Below are 13,208 nucleotides of genomic sequence, written 5' to 3'. Positions count from 1 at the left end.
CGCTGATTGGTCGAGCTTCTCAGGTCACTCCCACCGCCTGCTGATGGACAGCGTCTTACCTGCTGGGTTGACCTCGGAAACGCGCAGGGGACCCGGAGACCTACTCTTACCCGCTGCCCTTAGCACCCAAATTCTCTGAAGCTTCACAGTCGTTACCGCGCTGGGAAACGCTGTCCATTGCGTACCACCATCCCCTTGAAAGCCGAACGTTGGCCTAAAGGGTAATCTTAGAGTAGTAGAGCAAAAATACCAATCTAACACAGAAAGTAAAACCCTTTTCCGTTCTGGACATCATGGTCAGGTCTTGCTCGTGGAGAGGAGGCATACAGTCGAAACTCAGTAAATGCTTGATGGAGTTGGTTGTTTTCCTAATGGTTGCGCCTGCAGGATGTATCATTGAGTAAGCCTGACCAGTTGGAAGATAAACAAAATAAGTAATGTGTGATAATAAAAACAATTACACACTAACCGATTTCCTCCTAAAAATGGAGTTAGGTGACCCCAGTAGAGTAGAGCAGGTGGCAGGCCCGGGAACTAGCGCTGTTTGCTATGAGCGTGCTCAGCTCGCGTTTACTCCTCTGAGCTGGTGTTCTGAGAACCATAAATTAAAGTTTCCCTGTGTGCTTCTGACCCCCTAACTACCAGAGAACAGAAACTTTTCCCTAGCTGCGTTACCTTGGCTCTCTAACCTGTACCTGCTTCCATGGAAGACAAAGATATTTTATTTTTTTTAATTAAAAACAACAAAAGCGGGCGGCGCCTGTGGCTCAAGGAGTAGGGCGCCGGTCCCATATGCTGGAGGTGGAGGGTTCAAACCTAGCCCCGGCCAAAAAAAAAAAACAACAAAAGCACCCAAGGTTGTGGGGTTTTATTTTCTTTTTTTTTTTTTTAATTTGTTAGTGCACCATACAGTATTGTAAATATTTTTTCTTCTTTTTTTTTTTGAAGGGCTATTTGATTTTTTTAAAAGTGTGTAGTCAAACAACAAAATGTTACTTTTTTTAAAAAATTGATTTTATTAGCAATTCATAAACTAGGGAGCATCCTCTGTACAAATGGAGCCAAGAGCTCAGTAAACAGGACTTTTGTAAGATAATTTAAGCAGAAACAAGGGAACAACATTGGCAAAAAGCAGATTGGTTAACATCAGATTGTTTTAGGTTAAAGCCGAGGGACTGCCCTGTGTTGACTAGGCCCCTTTTGATTGGTTGCTGTGAATCTCCTCCTTTTTGGAAAACTGACCTTTTTAGATATTCTCCTCTTTTATTAAAGTTTCCATTTAATTACTTGGCACTTAACACAAATAACTTCATTTGTTTAGTCCAGGCGTCCTCAAACTGCGGCCCGCGGGCCACATGAAGCGGTGTGAATTGTATTTGTTTCCATTTTGTTTTTTACTTCAAAATAAGATATGTGCAGTGTGCATAGGAATTTGTTCATTGTTGTTTTTTTTTTAAAACTATAGTCCAGCCCTCCAATGGTCTGAGGGACAGTAAATTGGCCCCCTGTTTAAAAAGTTTGAGGACGCCATGTTTAGTCTGTTTGGGCCTAGTGCAGAAGCCCAATTCAAAGCAATGGCCTAGGTCAGGGCAGTGGCTCTTACCTGTAATCTTAGCACTCTGAGAGGCTGAAGCAGGAGGATCGTTTGAGGCCAGGAGTTCAAGATCTGCCTAAGCAAGAAAAAGACCCCATCTCTACAAAAAATAGAAAAATTAGCCAGGTGTTGTGGCTTGTGCCCGTAGTCCCAGCTACTTGGGAGGCTGAAGCAGGAGAATTACTTGAGCCCAGGAGTTTGGAGGTTACCGTTAGCTATAATGTACTCTAGCCCCAGGTGACAGAGCAGCAAGACCCTGTTGTAAAAAAAATCCACACACAATCGCCTCCTATAAATTTTATTTATATATTTGTATATCTGTGTTTTTCAACCTTTTTTTATCTCGAACCTATAGGTAAACTTCCACAGCACACTTAAATTATGTTGATAAAAAAGAAAAGTGGGCTTGGCACCTGTGGCTTACATGGCTAAGGCACCAACCACATACACTTGAGCTGGCGGGTTCAATCCAGCCCACCTGCCAAACAACAATGAAGGCTGCAACCAAAAAATAGCCAGGTGTTGTGGTGGGAACCTGTAGTCCCAGCTACTTGGGAGGCCAAGGCAAGAGACTTGCTTAAGCCAGGAGTTGAAGGTTGCTGTGAGCTGTGACACCACAGCACTCTACCCAGGACTACAACTTGAGGCTCTGTCTCAAAAAAAAAAAAGAATACTGTGCTTTGAATTTCTTTCAAAAATAATTCAATTAATGATCTTTAAAATTTTTGCAGCACACCTAAGATGGCACACTGGTTGAAAATCACTTACGTATATAGAAAGTAAAGATTCTCCCAAACCTGATAAATTCTATACTTGCTTGCTGATTTGTTATATTCTATAATTGGCAGATTTTCATTTAGGAAGGAGGGACTGTGCCAATAGTAATCATTTACAATGCCCAAGTGCAAGTTCTGACAGAGAAGGAGGCAGAGAAATGTGAACTAAGCCCAGGTACGTGGATACACCTAGCAACCCAGAGTTGAGCCTCTTCCTCCTAGTGAAGTGAAGTTGATAACAAATGGGACATTTTTCATATTTAAGTTTGAAAGGAAACTCAGTCCTTACCGTTACAGGTTGAATTGTGCCCCCTAAAAAGTTATAATATTGTTGGCTCAGCGGCAGTAACACAGTGGTTATAAAGCCAGCCACATACACCAAGGGTAGCAGGTTTGAATCCAGCCCAGGCCAACTAAATAACTGCAACAAAAAAATAGCCAGGTGGGGCGGCACCTGTGGCTCAGTGAGTAGGGTGCCAGCCCCATATACCAAGGGTGGCAGGTTCAAACCTGGCCCCAGCCAAACTGCAACCAAAAAAAATAGCTGGGCATTGTGGCTGGTGCCTGTAGTCCCACCTACTCAGTAGGCTGAGGCAAGAGACTTGGCTAAGCCCAAGGTTGCTGTGAGCTGTAACGCCACAGCACTCTACCGAGGATGACAAAGTGAAACTCTGTCTCTAAAAAAAAAAAAAGAAAACAAAACAAAAAATAGCCGGGCGTTGTGATGGGCCCCTGCAGTCCTAGCTACTTAGGAGGCTGAGGCAAGAGAATCATTTAAGCCCAAGAGTTGGAGATTGCTATGAGCTGTGACGGCACAGAACTCTAAAGAGGGCGACATAGTGAGACTCCTTCTCAAAAAAAAACAGGGTGGTCCCTATGGCTCAAGGAGTGGGGCGCCAGCCCTATATACCGGAGGTGGTGGGTTCAAACCCAGCCCCAGCCAAAAGCTGCAAAAAAAATAATAAGATATAATAAAGTCTTAACCCCAGTACCTGTGAATGTGGCCTTGGTTGGAAATAGGTCCTTGCAGATGTAACCAAGTTAAAATGAGATCATACTACATTAGGTGGGTGGACCCTGATCCAGTATGAATTGTGTCTTTATAAGAAAAGACAGACACAAAGGGAGACCATTATGAGACAACAAAGGAAGAGTTTGGAATGATGTACATTGATAAGCCACAGAACAAGGATTGCCAGCAACTACCAGGAGCTGGTAGAGGCTCGAAAGGATTCTACCCTAGAGTCATTTAAGGCAGCGGTTCTCAACCTGTGGGGTGCGACCCACAAGAACTGAATTAAAGGGCCGCGTCATTAGGAAGGTTGAGAACCACTGATTTAAGGTGTGGTAGCTTGAGAGCACAACCCGGTCTTTGTTTTTCTAAAAGTATAGAAAGAAAGCTTTCCTTTCTGTTGAAGATGATACTAGTAGGTAGTGGAGATAAAATATAATTGCAGCTGTTGTGCCCAGATCTCGAAATCCCCCACAAAGACCACCAGGGAGCCGAGTCCACTGCAAAAGCAAAAGGGCCTTTTATTGCAAGCTCAACCTTGGGCTCCCTGGGACTCCACTGCAATGAATCCGAGCCAGGAGCCTCGAGCTCTGGAGCAGGGGGTTCTTATGGTCCGGCAGAGCGGGTGGGCATGCAAAGCTTGAAACAAAGGGGGCACTTCTGGATTGGTTAGGTGGGGGGTCCCTGATTGGTGGGTGGTTGTCTCATGATTTGGGGGAATTGCCTGGGCTTGCCTGGGCTTGTCTGGAAAGTGAAATTTACTGAGTGAAATGGCAGGAAAAGCGAAACTTAACTCCTAAGATGGCGCCGGTCTGGTTCTTTCAGCAGCCAGTTCTGAAATTTGCATGTAAATGACTATACTGTGCCCAGAATTATACTTCAAGGATTGCCAATATTTAATGATAACCTCTTACTACATCATTTCCTTGTTAAGTTTGCTTTAGAATTTGTACATGTCTTTATGACATATAATTAGTTTTAAATCTTTTCCAGATATATCTTGAAAGAGCATGTCTGTTTTTAGCAAAAATAAAAGGTAACCCATAAAGAGTATACACTCATATGCTTTGTAGCAATCAGGGACGTGTGAAAAGGTACTCTCACTCATTATCTTTGTGTTGATTGAGGTTTTTAATAAGCATCTATTATTTGTATGCTTCTTTCCTAAATATTTCTTCCACTGCTTGTTTTTTTGTTGTTGTTGTTTTGTTTTTTGTTTTGTTTTGTTGTAGTTTGGCCAGGGCCGGGTTCAAACCTGCCACCCTTGGTATATGGGGCCAGCGCCCTACCCACTAAGCCACAGGCACCGCCCAACACTGCTTGTTTGTTAAAATTATTCAACCAATGCTAAGATATAGGTGCTTATTAATTTTACTAAGTACCATATGTAGAAGACACAAGACTTCAAGGAAGAGCATCTAGGAAAGTTATACAATTAATCTAACACTAAGTTTGCAACTACCAGTTAGGTTTAATGTTACTGGAAGAATACAATCCCCCTCCACTCAGGAGACATTTGTACAATAGATGAAACATGAAGTCTTTAAGGGATAGTTGAGACCAGGGCCGTGAGGCTTCTCAGGTTTACTACCTGTATAAATCACCTGGGAATCTTGTTAAAATGCAGGTTCTGATTCACAAGGTCAGGTGTGGCGCCCCAGATCCTGCAGGTCCAACAAACTCCCAGGTGACATCAAGCTCCTCAATCATGTAGATGCTGCTCACCCACAGACCACACAGGAGGGGCACTCGTCCATCTCCAGCAGGATGGCACTGCAGGCCCTGAAAAATCCTCCAGCAGGAAGACCAAACACCCAATAGGACAATGGGCAAAACTCATGACCAAACAATTCACAGAAAAGATACAAAATGAAGGCTCGGCACCTGTGGCTCAAGCAGCTAAGGCGTCAGCCACATACACCGGAGCTGGCAGGTTCGAATCCAGCCTGGGCCCACCAAACAACAATGATGGCTGCAACCAAAAAATAGCTGGGCATTGTGGCAGGCACCTGTAGTCCCAGCTAGTTGGGAGGCGGAAGCAGGAGACTCGCTTGAGCCCAGGAGTTGGATGTTGCTGTGAGCTGTGATGCCATAGCACTCTACCAAGGGCGGCAGCTTGAGGCTCTGTCTCAAAAAAAAATAAAGGATACAAAATGACCAGTAACGTATGAAAAGATATTTGACCTCATTTATGATAAAAGAAATGCAAATTAAAACTATACTGATATGCAATTTCTCACCAATCAGATTGGCAAAAAAATCATGAAGTATCATACTTTAAGTGAATTGGGAAACAGGTGCTCTCACCTGTTTGGTGGAAAGGCAAGACATTATAACCACTATGCAATGGAATATGGCAATGAATAACAAAACGATATTTGCATTTGTCTTTTCTGCCAGCAGTCCCACTTCTAGAAATTTTCTCTGAAAATATGCCTTAAGCAATAAGAAAATATTGTGGACAAAGCATTCTCTGTAATGGTAAAATATTGGAAAATACCTAAATACCAGTATCGAAGATTGAATAAATGTGGTATATACATACAATAAAATATTTTGAACTATAAAAATGAATGAGAATTTTATCAGGTAAAGTGAAATGTAGTGTTTAAAAAAGTGGAAAAGTATCTGAAGTATGCTGCTTTGTGTAAAAAATAATGGAAAATAAGAAAATATACCAGCATCTGCTTATTTATGCAAAAAGAAACAAAGAAGGGGTAATCCAGAGATTAATAAATTTATTCATCTTCAGGGATTATGTGGGAACAAAGTATTATAGAAAAATTAGAAAAAATGAGGGAAGTTTGGAATGAGTGACACTTAATACACTTTTTTATACAACTCTAACATTTTGATGTTAATGTTTCACATATTCTAACCAAAAAAAAAGAGAAAGGCAGAAAAGCAATAAAATAACAAGAATGGATAGGTACAATGACTAATGCCTGTGATCCTAGAACTTTGAGAGGCTGAGGCAAGAAGATCACTTCAGGCCAGGAGTTCAAGACCCACCTGGGCAACATAGCAAGACCATGTCTCTACAAAAAAATAGAAAAATTAGCTGGGCATGGCGGCTCCTGCCTGTAGTCCTCGCTACCGGGGAGGCTGAGGTAGAAGGAGCACTTGAGCTCAGGAGTTCAGGGTCATAGTGAGCTATGATTATGCCACTGTGCTCCAGCCTGAGTGATGGAATGAGACTGTCTCCAAAGTATAAATAAATACCTTTTTTAAATTAACAAGAATGGAGAAAAGGCCTAAAATTGAATATATACGGAAACAAAAATGTAGGAGAGATCTGTATTTCAAATAAATAATATAACCACACCGAAAGGGAAAATTTTTAAAAAGAATGAACCCTGGTAACTTTGAACATGGTATTTGAACTATATGCCATTAGTTCATGGCATACTAAAGACAAAAAGAATTCTAAAATTATATTGAACTCTAGTAAGTAAGCTTTATTTTTCGGAGATCTACAGCAATTCTGAAATGACTTTCTGTATATTTTAAGATCAAACAAATAAGTAATATATTCTTGATAATGGGAAGTAGGTTTATCATCGCCAGAGAAGGATGTTAGGAATATGGAAAGTGGGAAGGCTAGAATAAACTCTGTGGTGCTTGATTGGATTTGAGACTATCAATATAAATTCGTGAGTTTTATTTTATTTTATTTTATTTTGAGACAGAGTTTCACTATGTCGCCCTTGGTAGAGTGCCCTGGCATCACAGCTCACAGCAACCTCCAACTCTTGGGCTTAAGTGATTCTCTTGCCTCAGCCTCCCAAGTAGCTGGGACTACAGGTGCCCGCCACAACGCCTGGCTATGTTTTTTGTTGCAGTTGTCATTGCTGTTTAGCTGGCCCACGCCAGCCCGGGTTTATGTGGCCAGCGCCCTATCCACTGAGCTACAGGCACCTCCAAACTCATGAATTTTAATACAGACCGATGAGAGAGAGAGTTGAATAGATCCGTACATCTATGTCAGTGGTATGCTACTGGCTCACACCAGCTCAGGATAAGCAATTGTTAAATTTTCAAGAATTTTACCAGCAGGTTGGTGTTAAATTGGTGCCTTTAAATTGTCTAAGGTGGGAGTATTATCACCAAGGAATTCAGTTGATGCTACAAATCAAGGATTTTTCCCCTAGAAAGCCAGTTGTTGACCATTCATTAGCACACTACTCTGGGTGTGTATGTGTATACATACATGTGTCCTAGCTCCACCCACTAAAAAGTCTTACAACCACACACCCTAGTAGCAATGAACACACACCTAGCTCCTAGAACTTACTTTTTAAGTAGCATTCTCCACTAAAAGGAACCAGGGCTTCTTGATGAAATAACTGATTCCAGGACTAGGGGCAGGGAATGTTTAAGAGAGACCTGCAAAGTCTTAGCCAGACATGATGGAATATAGGCTGGGCAGGACCTAACTGTTGTAAGCCCCATGCTTTCCAGAACTCACTCTAGGCCCTGCCCCGTGACTACCCAGAGGGCTTTTGTACACTTTCAGTGAGGCTGAAGCCCATCCTGCCCCTCAGACCCTGCTTAGTTTATTCTCTCCTCGGACCCTTCATCTAAGAGCAGCAAGATTGCCCTTCCAAGGTGGGGTTATACTTGCTACTCAGTTTTTACGATAATTGCCATTAAGATACATTTATATGTAAATTGTTCTTGATAAAATAAAATATTTCATTGAGAAAATTCAATGAAACAGCGTCCTGGGGCAACTAAAGAAAGAACTAGCAAAATAAAAATAGAAATAAAAGATAAATCAGAAGAAATTGCCCCTTGGGTAGGGGTAGAGGTACACCTCCCAGGTCCCCTTTTAAGGAAAAATTAGTTGCCCAGAAAGTCCAGTGAGCAGACAGCTGACAGCCTCAGCTGCCAACTCCATCAGGGCTGCCTCAGAAGGCTCTGCTGCAGAAAGCACTTCCCAGGGATCACACACTTGCCAGGGAAGCTCACATTGGGTGAATGAATAAAGTAGGAGCTGACAGGCTCGGCCATTTCAGGCTGATGTGGGAAAATTCTGATGGGCCATTCTGATTCCAGAGCTCTCTGCTGGGCTGGCAAATGCTTTGACCAGCCTTCATCACTGTTCAGCTTCCCTCCCTGCCTGTGCCTGAATCAACCCTTTTCCATGAAAGGTGTTGATCCTTAGTGGACATCACCCTGAACTTCAACTCAGTATCTGCTTATGGAGAGCCCAGTCTGCAACAATACAGAATGAAGCAGAGGTAGTCAGGTGGAAGATAGGAGGAAAAGTTAGAAAGAAATGGAGGAGAAGTGAAAAAAATCTAACATGAAATTATGAGAGAATAGAAAGAAATAAAAGGAAATCCAGACCTAGACATATCAGAATGAAACTGCAGAACCAGACAAAGAGAAGATCATGATGGCTGTCAGGATGAAAAGACTACTCACAAAGATAAATGGCAATTCAACAACAACACAAGCTAGAAAACGGTAGAAAATGACACCAGTATGCTGACAGGAAATACCTGCCAACTGAGAATTTTATGCTGAGTAAAACTGCTTTTCAAAAATGAAGGCAAAATAAAGACATTAAAAAAAAAAAACCAAAAAACTAAAGATGCAAACTACCAACATGGTATCTATGAGAATTAGAAAAATCTACATTGGCCTATAAAAAATAGTGATTGAATCAGTGTAGTAAAACTTCCTACAAAGCCTTATCTGGTCTTACATGTAAAAAAGCCTTAGGAATCTATAAAAAAACTATTAGAACTAATAAACAAGTTCGACAATGTTGTAAGCTACACAATATGCAAAAGTCAATTGTATTTTTATACACTAGAAGGAATAAGCTACAAAAAGAATTTAGGAAAACAGTTCTATTGATAATAGCATAAAAAACACTTAGAATTAAATTTAACAAATTCAAGATTTACACACTGAAAACTACAAAAGATAGTTGAAATTAATTGAATAAAATTTAAATAAATGAAAAGATATATCATAAAATTGGATTGCAAGGCTTAATATTGGTGTGACTTCACTCTCCAAATTGCTATAAAGATTCAACACAATCCCTCTGAAAATCTGAACGGGCTTTTTTGCATCTGACAAGCTGATCCTGAAGTTCATATAGAAATGCGAGGAAGTCAGAATATCCAACACAATCCTAAAAATAAAAACAAAGTTGGAGGACTCACAGGTCCCTACTTCAAAACTTACTTCAAGCCTACAACAAACTAGAATGTGGGGCGGCGCCTGTGGCTCAGTGAGTAGGGCGCCAGCCCCATATGCCGAGGGTGGCGGGTTCAAACCCAGCCCCGGCCAAACTGCAACAAAAAAATAGCCGGGCGTTGTGGCGGGCGCCTGTAGTCCCAGCTGCTCGGGAGGCTGAGGCAAGAGAATCGCGTAAGCCCAAGAGTTAAGAGGTTGCTGTGAGCTGTGTGACGCCATGGCACTCTACCCGAGGGCGGTACAGTGAGACTCTGTCTCTACAAAAAAAAAAAAAACAAACTAGAATGTGTAGTATTAGCATCAGGATAAAAATATGGATCAGATACACTGTAGACCAGCAACCCCAGCAGCTCAGAGGCGGTGAATAATAGCTCTTCAAATCTGCAATAAAAAATGGCCTCCAATAAAACTACATTGCAAAAAATGGTAAAGAAACAGAATGGAAAAAGTAAAAAGGTTGAAGAGGCAGAGCCTGAAGAATTTATGGTAGAAAAAGTTCTGGATTGATGAGTAGTAAATAGAAAGGTGGAGTATTTCCTGAAATGGAAGGGATTTATGGATGCTGTCAATACTTGGAAACCTGAGGAAAATTTAGATTGTCCAGAGTTAATTGAAGCATTCCTTCATTCTCAAAAAGCTGGTAAAGTAAAAGATGGTACAAAAAGAAAATCTTTATCTGACAGTGAATCTGATGACAGCACAGCAAAGAAAAGAGAAACTGCTGAGAAACCAAGAGGTTCTGCCTGAGGTCTTGATCCTGAAAGGATACCTGTGCCCCAGACAGCAGTGGAGAGTTCATGTTTCTTATGAAATGGAAAGATTCAGATGAGGCAGATTTGATGCTGGCAAAAGAGGCAAATATGAAGTAGCCTCAAATTGTTATTGCTTTTTATGAAGAGAGATGAACGTGGCATTCTTGTCCGGAAGATGAAGCTCAATAATTATTTGCATTGCTTTTTATATATTGTATGTATCTGGGTCTTGGTTTTTGACTGACGAATGTGAAGAAATAACTACATTCTAATAAATCAAGTTTGATGCGTTCAAAAAAAAGGAGAAAGAAACATAGATCAATGTAATGTAATCCAAAAATAAACCAATACATTATGGGCAAGATTGTGCTAACGCTTTTTGATGGGGAAAGTATAGTCTTCAACAAATGATACTGGAACAACTTTATATCCACATGCAAAAGAATGGATACCATAAACAAAAATTAACTCAAGGTGGATCAAAGACCTCAATGAAAGAACTAGAAGTTAGAAGAAAACAGAGGCAGACATCTTTGTGACCCAAATTAGGTGATATTTTCTTAGCTATGACACCAAAAGCATGAGAAACCAAACAAAATAGATAAATTGGACTTCATCAAAATTAAAAACTTTTGTGCTTCAAAGGATACTATCAAGAAGGTGAAAAGAAAGTGAAAAGGTCACTCAGAATAGGAGAAAATATTTGCAGATCATATTTTTGATGAGGGTCTAGTATCTATATAAAGACCTCTTACACTTTAATAATAAAAAGACTAATCACTCAATTATAAATGGACAAATCTGAACAGACATTTCTTCAAAAAAAAACAAATAGCCAATAAGTATATGAAAAGATGCTCAAAATTGTTAGTCACTAGGGAAAAAAGGAAACTAAAGCCATGAGATATTACTTCACATGTTCTAGTAATAAAGCCAAACAAGCGGGGGGTGCCCATAGCTTAGTGGGTAGGGCGCCAGCCACATACACCAAAGCTGGCAGGTTCGAACGTGGTCCGGGTCTGCTAAACAACAAAGACAAATGCAACAAAAAAATAGCCAGGCATGTGGCAGGTGCCTGTAGTCCCAGCTACTTGGGAGGCTGACACAAGATAATTGCTTAAGCCCAGGAGTCTGAGGTTGCTGTGAGTTGTAACGCCACTGCGCTCTACCCAGGGCAACAGCTTGAGACTGTCAGAAAAACAAACAAACAAAAAAAAAAACAATAACAAGTAGGTGAGGATGTGGAGAAATTGGAACTCACACATTTCAGGTGGCATTGTAAAATGGAACAGCCACTTTGTAAAGCAGTTTGTCTATTCCTTAAAAAGTTAAACAGAATTACCACATGACCCAGCAATTCCACTCATAGGCATTTAACCCAGAGAACTGAAAACATGTCTACACAAAACCTTGTACACAAATGTTTACAGCAGCATTATCCATGATAGACAAAAGTGGAAACAATCCAAATGTCCATCAGTTTGTAAATGGATAACAGAATGTGGTATATTCATACAATGGAGTATTATTCAGCTATAAAAAGGGATGTGTACCAACTTTTGCCATACTATGTATTAAAGTTAAAAATATTATATTCAGTGAAAGCAGCCAGACACAAAAGACCACTTCGTGTATGATTATATTTATATGAAATGTCCAGAATAAGCAAATCCATAAAGATAAAAGGAGAATTTTCCATGTCCCCCCCTAGGAGGGAAGGACATGGGAAATACCTAATAGACATGGGATTTCTTTTTTTGTTGTTTTTTTGTGGGTTTTGGCCAGGGCTGGGTTTGAACCCACCACCTCCGGCATATGGGACCGGCGCCCTACTCACTGAGCCACAGGCACCGCCCAACATGGGATTTCTTACTGGGGTGAAGAAAATGTTCTGGAATTAAACAGTAGTGATGGTTGCACATCTTTGCGCACTAACGAGTGATTGTGTACTTTAAAGGGTGAATATTATGGTATGTGAAATATGTCTCATTATAAGAAAAAGGGAATGTATTTTAGGCAAGAAGAAAGTAACTCCAGAGGAATGATCTGAGATGCAAGAAGGAATAGTGAACAAATAAAGAAATAAATATGTGAGCAGATTTAAATAAACATTGAACAAAGTATTCATTGACCAAAAATAGTAATGCCTGATTTGTGGGACTTAAATCAACCCCAAATACAAAACAACAATGTATAAAACAGGATGGTATTTGAAGATTCCTGTATGGTTTGTGAGGAAAATATTGATTAGCTTTAGAAATTGTTAAATGTGTAAATACCAAGATGTCATAATATATGTGTAAGTTGTGTAACTTTAGAACTATTTATTTATTTAGACAGAGTCTCACTTTGTCACCCTCAGTAGAGAGCTGTGATGTCATAGCTCAGAGCAACCTCAAATTCTTGGGCTCAAGTGATCCCGAGTAACTGGGACTACAGGTGCCCACCACAATACTCGGCTGTTTTTTTAGAGACAGGGGTCTCACTCTTGCTGAGGCTGGTCCTGAGCTCAGGTGATCCACCCGCCTCAGCCTCCCAGAGTGCTAGGATTATAGCACGGTGTGAGCCACCGTGCCCGGTGTTGTATTTAAATATTTTAAAGCAAATTAATGTGATACATTAACAGAATGAATGACAAAATCATCTGGTCATCTCAATAGGTACAGAAAAATCACTTGACAAAATTCAGCATCCTTTCATGATAAACACCCCTAACAAATTAGAAGCAAAAGAAATGTACCTCAACACAATGAAGGCCATCTGTGACCAGCCCACAGCTCTCATGCACTCAGTGGTGAAAAGCTGAAAGCTTTTTCTCTAAGGTCAGAGACAAAGCAATGATGCCCACTCTTGCCGCT

At 40.7% G+C, this 13,208-nt stretch overlaps 1 pseudogene; it reads left to right on the top strand.

Moving 5' to 3' along the window:
- Positions 1-9,991: 9,991 nt before the first annotated feature.
- Positions 9,992-10,539, top strand: LOC128566938 (chromobox protein homolog 3-like; annotated as a pseudogene).
- The last annotated feature ends 2,669 nt before the right edge of the window (positions 10,540-13,208 follow it).

Source organism: Nycticebus coucang, chromosome 15 (genome assembly GCF_027406575.1).
Source record: "Nycticebus coucang isolate mNycCou1 chromosome 15, mNycCou1.pri, whole genome shotgun sequence".
Classification (NCBI taxonomy): domain Eukaryota; kingdom Metazoa; phylum Chordata; class Mammalia; order Primates; family Lorisidae; genus Nycticebus; species Nycticebus coucang.
This window is presented reverse-complemented; position numbering and strand designations above follow the sequence as displayed.